We start from the raw sequence: 6,662 nt of genomic DNA on the forward strand, positions 1-6,662 counted from the left end.
CTTGCATAGTCCTTACATAGTCTTCATTTGCGTCCTCATATTGCATAAGTCCTCATTTACGTTCTTATATTACATAGTTCTTACATAGTCCTTACATAGTTCTTGCATAGTGCACTTGATATCGATTCCAAGTTGCACTAAGTATAGCATTTATTTAGTCCTTGCACAATCTCCATTTTTGTCTTTCACAGTCCTACATCTAATTGTTAAAACCAATACCTCCACGATCAATCATAATTTGTCAACCGGTATCTGAATCATTTCAAACCTTATGATCAATCAAGCTCTTAGAGTCTATAGGTGCATCTAGTTCATCTTTTTAGAGTCATGTTAAGTTCTGAAAAAAAAAATCCAAAAAACATAGGTGCATTTTAGTTGCATTATCACCCAAATCTCAAAAATCAACACAATCTACCAAAACCAACTCTAAAGAATCTCATTCAAAATCCATTCTTATTATGCCAAAGTGTTGAATCTTTCAAAGAATCATCCATGCATATCCAAATTCCTACCCCGTATCAAGAGGATAATCCAAAGTGTAAAGAAATGAGTCCTGAAATAAATCAATATCAAGAACAAACCTTTTCATATAATCCAAATATTTATCAAGATCCCACCTACCAAGAATCTTATGAAGATCCCCTCATCCTTTTGTATTCCATTCACAATTAACCCCTTTCATCTCAAGAGAAAAGTGTACTTCCAAGTCCCATTCAATACCCACCTCCTAAGAAAGATCATGATGTCCCTTCCATACACTCCAATGATTCAATTCAAAATCTAGAGCCAAGCACAAACTCCAATGATCCTATTCCAAGTCAAGATCAGAAATTCCCTTCACCTCCATGTCATAATCCTCCTAATTTTCCACCAGATCTCGTTGCATCTACTCAAGTTGTTTGTTAATCACTTACTTATCAAATGGGTTCCTTCACTTTCATTCGAGCAGTTCTACTTCATGATCCTCTTCAATGTCAAAATCAAAGTGTCCCTTCTTCTAAATCCCAACATAAACCTCCCCCTTCATCCTTCAAATCCATTTTGGGTCCTTTTATTCCAAAATAAAATCCTTCCTTCCATCCATTCATCTTAGGACCCTACAATCCTCCATCCACTATTCATATGATCCCTAGCTCACAAATAAATTATCCTATCATTAATCAAGATCGACAAAGACACACATCTTTGAGAACCTTCCAATCATTTACCTACATCAACCAATCCAAACTACCTTTGTATTATTCCTATCTATCCATGAATCCCATTACCTTTGGAAGCAATTTGGTTGCCAAGAATAAATTCCTCAAGTCCAAAAATACACATACATCCAAAGATCAACATATCCAATCTAAAAGACATATCAAATCAAAGAAAAATATGATCCAAAAGAAGAAAGCAATATTCAAAAGGCTACAAAGGCCCATTATGAGAAAAGAAAAATCCATAATTATGTGGATTCCTAAATTACTCATAGAAGAAATGCATTCCAAAGAGCCAAAAGGAAAAGAAAAATCAAAATCAATGTGGATTTCCATAAAAGCATTGCAATCCAAACAAAAATCAAAATTGGCATCTAGACTTGCGATTCCAAAATCTTCATTCAATTGTCCATATACACATCTACCACTTTCTAAATATATTCTTCCTTCATCTATTTTGGGTCCTTATGTCGCGAATTCTACATCCACTCCTCCATCAAAATTTTAAAATTCAAAATCCTCTTTTCCTCCATCACTCCTCCACTTCTCAAGGTGTGTGCCAACATTGATCTTGAAAACATTTCCATCCATCCTTGCACAAATCTTCCAACATCCTATCTATTATCCAACACCTATTTTCCATCCTTCCGTCCCTCCCATTCAATCCTTTGCATAAATCCTTTGTTTGTAAAAAAGGCGTTTGTGTCATTTTGTCACATGCTCGCCCACACTCAATCTTATGGTCAGTCCATTTCCTACATATATATTCATGAAATTCTTTAGAATTTGAGGTTGTTCCTCTTTAATGTTATCTTTTGGTTGGGATGCGTACTCCATCTAAAAAGAAAATTACGTGTTGTATCTTGATACCAACATCTTCTGATTAATATATCTCACACACTTAATCAATTGCCCTAAGTCATTGTGGTTTCTTAGGTGAAGATGTGGCTAGTGAAAAATCTAAAATCTTTCTTCAGTGCCACTGTAGTTCTCTAACCCACATGAGATTCATCGCTTACGAACCAATGCACAAAAGAATAAGTGACAAGAGAAAAAGGAATATCAAAATATCAAAACAAAAGCATGGGCAAGAAAATAAATACCGAGAAAAGAAAAGCAAAAATGCAATATCAAAATGTTTGGCTTTGGGAACATGTGAGTAACTCCATCAGGACTATGGATGCTTGGTTGGAAATGGAGCAATATTAATGAGACTACAACAATAACCTTGTCTAAGCTATGGATGCTTGTTGACAGTGAGGCTCTATTCAGGATGCTTTCGAAGTCAGGATAACTCACGTAGCTAGTCACATCGGATTCTAAGGATTACAATGATCATATGGACTAGAATGAATGCACTTGCACACCCATGGATAATCAAAGACTAAGTACCTTGATCCAGTTTGGGATTCTTCTTCCCTTTTGAGTATGCTTCCTAGTCACTAGATATGTTTGGTTGAATTTTCTGAAGGTTCTAAGTGTGGGTTGGGTCTCTTTGTTTGAAATGTTCAAGAACACTTATTCAGGTGGTGCTATATGTTCTAAAGATTTCACACATCACCTTTTTGAAAATGGGATACCTTTATACTTGGGGGCAAGTTTATTCCACTCTATCCTTCCTACCAAATCTCCTATTATCTTTCATCCACTACCCATCACCCTATCTTTATCCATCTTGTTTTTCCATCTTTGATCTTGACATATACCTCTAGTTCATATACCTTATCAAATGCATTCCTTCCATCCATCATCCATTTCTACCTATGATTTTGTTTCTCATATCCATATCCTATCTTCATCCATATCCCCCTTTCCATCCTTGATCTTGATCAAAACTACAGACAAAAAGAAAAATGTAAAAACACGGTTTCAAAAAGCTCTTGATATGTCCCTTCATGTTCCATAATAAGCTACCACTATATTTCATCTATTTATTTCCATCCCACTAGTTCATTCATCCATTCATAATATTCCTTGTCTTGCTAGACATTAGGGCAAACAAATACATCTTTCTTGTAATCCAAAAATTCAACAAAAATCATAAAATGTCCTAAAAAAAATACCTAAAAATCCTTTAAAAAATCTTGAAAAAAATTCCTAAAAATCACAAAAACAAACACATGAGAATCAAAGCAATAAATTATCCCACACATATCAAATACCTAAGTGGATACAAATAAAGCATAGACCATCCATCAAATCAAATCAACAACAGACAAACTCTTAAAGCTTGCAATCAAACTGATCGTATGTCTTGTTAATCAATCCATCAATCAAACTCTATCAAACATCAACATGTCTTATACAAGGAAGGGTACACTCAAAACCAGACAGATCGGTCTTACACGAGGTATTTACTCTTTGAACCATACATTCCTATTAATCATCAAACAATCAAAACAATGACATAGATCAGTATGGTTGCTGGATTTTGTCCTAGTTAATCTTCTCTTTATCAATTGATGGCAGGTCATGTTTCATCAAATCTAAAAACATTCAAATACGATCCTGAAAAAATCAAGCAAAAACATCCAAATAAAGTCTTGAAAAAATACCAAAAACATTCAAATATGATCCTAAAAAAAGCACAAAAACATCAAAAAATCTTTTAGAAAAGAACTAAAAATAAAAAAAATTGCAATAAAATCTCTTGCAAGAATCAAACACCCTAGCAGATATCTAGCAAACGCTTTGCATGAAGTTAACAAAGGATACAACTATCAAAGCAACAATCTACAATTAAATTGATCAAGTTGTCTTATCAATCGTATCAATTATCCATATCAAGTGATCATTATCTTGTCTAGAAGAGGATACACTCGAAATCAGATAGGTTAGTCTTAAATGGGGTCCACATTTTCTGAGATCAAACATTATCAACCATCACATCAAACAATCAAAGAAAAGACACATATCAATATGGGTTCTAAATTTTGTCCTAGTTAGTCTTTATCTTTTATCGATTGGCGACAGGTCATGTTTTTATGCTACTCAAGGATGTCCACAAGTGACTAGAGGAGCCAGGATGGGCATGATCTTTTTCTTTGTTTGTTGTTTGTGGTGTGGAACAATGAAGTTCTGGGGCAATGGTACTTTAGGTGTCTGTGATTGGTACATTCATTCGGCAAGTATCCCATGAAGGATAACTATGCTTGTGACTATCGCACATACCTCAACCCCTGACATTATACCTAGAATGGAGAGTTCACTCCTTGTCTACAATGTGTTTGTTTTTGCAATGAGATATCTTTACACCTTGGTTCCTTATACCCTAGTGTGCAAAGCTCCATTGTTACATAATAAGGCTCAGTGATGAATATATATTGCACTATGAATAAAGGCACAAGTTTGTGTATCTATCATCATCAATCATTTCTATTTTCTCATCTTATTTTTGTTGATTCTTTCTCCAGATCACTCGCTCATCAAATGTCTTTTCCAATCAATTCTATCATTCATCTAACATTTCTTCTTAGTTAATTGATTCAAGTGGTACTAACAATTCTTCTATTACTCACTAGCATGGTATTGTTAAATTGGTCTTAGTTCCATATTTTTTTGACCAATTTTCCGAGGGGGCATATTTCCACCCTAAGTGTCATCGGGGCACACTAGAGCAGGAATTTTTTTAATTTTCTTTGAGAAAATGTCATCTCGACATCATCTCAAAGAGGGGCAAATGTAGACACCTAAAAATGTCTCACTAATCATGCACTATTTATTCATCTAATTGATTAAATAATTTTTTAATTAAATTAATTAATCTTATTCTTGTAAATTCATATTTATTCATCATATTACTAATTATCCTATTTCTATTCTATCCTCATCAATTAATCATTTAACCCTTTTTTTAAAATATTAATTATTTAATTAATTATGATTTAATTCCTTTAATTGAATAATCTTTAATATTTAATTAAATTAAATTTCTAAATAATTAAATAGTTTCTTTAAATTATTTAATTAACTAATTCATTCTTCAAAATCAAAATTCAAATCCAATTTCCCCAAATTCTAATTTCGTCTACTTTCATTTATTCTTCTAATTCAAATTCTAATTTCCCCAAATTCTAATTCTAGTTAATTTCATTTACATGTGCATTTCAATTTCATGATTCGAAAATCAAAGTCAAAGACATGCAAAAATCAAATTGAAGGTCTAAATCAAGTGTGCTTGAATTTAAAGATTAAATTGAATTTGAATTCAAATTCAATTTTCATACAAAGATCAAATTGAATTCCTAAATCAAGTTCAATATCATGCAAATCAAAATTGAATTTTAAATTAAAAAATCCTACAACACATGCTAAATTAATAATTAATTGATCAATTCAATTAATTGATTAATTAAATCATTTTCTCAATTCTCTCTAATCATTCTTTTTATATCTTCCAATTAGTTTTTTTTCTAAATAAAGTTTTCTTTGTCATCAATCAATTAACTATTCAATCTCTTTTTCTATCTTCCAATCATCTTTTTTCTAACATGTCATCAATCAGTTAATTCAATTATCTATTCAATCAATTCAATTAACAATTCAATCTATTGAGTTCCACCTCCAAATTAGCAGTTCAACTATCAATCAACATGTGAGTTCACTAGAGTTTCACCTCTCATTCAATCCTCTCAAAAAAACTATAAATTCAACATCAAATCTCCATTTTCAAAAATAAAAAACTTTGAATCTTTGTGTCATCTTTATGCAGGTTAGCAACGCAATATCTGAGAGCCAACATCAATACTCAAGGAAGAGAAGCACAATGAAAGCTATATACAATCATGGAATAGAGAGTTTTTATTAATATTATACATCCTTATTGTCTTGTTTGCATTATTCTATTGATATTTATTTAGAATTTTTTAATCTAGAATAGGGATTCATGATTTCCTTATTTAATTCTAGTTAGCTATGATGAATTTTATTGATAAACACCCATATTCCTACCTAAGCTATGTAGACATTCTGGAGTTGAGTATATCTATTCTATATCTACCACATAGACACTCCCACAAAAATTTCCACCCATAAGCTTTGTAGACATTCTGGAGTTGAGTATATCTATTCTATATCTACCACATAGAGACTCCCACAAAAAAATTCCACCCATATGCCAAAATGTGGAAGGATCAAGGATTATCTACATAACTAGCTGACATAATAATATAAATCAAAGTAAAAGTGAGATAACTAGCTGACATAATAATAGAAATTAAAGTAAAAGTGAGCACCCATGACTAGTCTTCATCAACCTTCTTGAATTGTTTGGTAGCCATGGCCCTAGCCACCACACAAACTCCAAACCACACCTGATGAGTCAAGCTCCTTGCAATTTCCTCCACATCACTAAAATTATTTTCCAATCATTCCTCACCATTTGTTGAGAGAACCAGCACTTCAACAATGTTATTGTATTCTTCATCCTCCGTGAGCAAACCTTCCTCTCTAATATAACCCCAG

This window comes from Cryptomeria japonica, chromosome 3 (genome assembly GCF_030272615.1).
Source record: "Cryptomeria japonica chromosome 3, Sugi_1.0, whole genome shotgun sequence".
Classification (NCBI taxonomy): domain Eukaryota; kingdom Viridiplantae; phylum Streptophyta; class Pinopsida; order Cupressales; family Cupressaceae; genus Cryptomeria; species Cryptomeria japonica.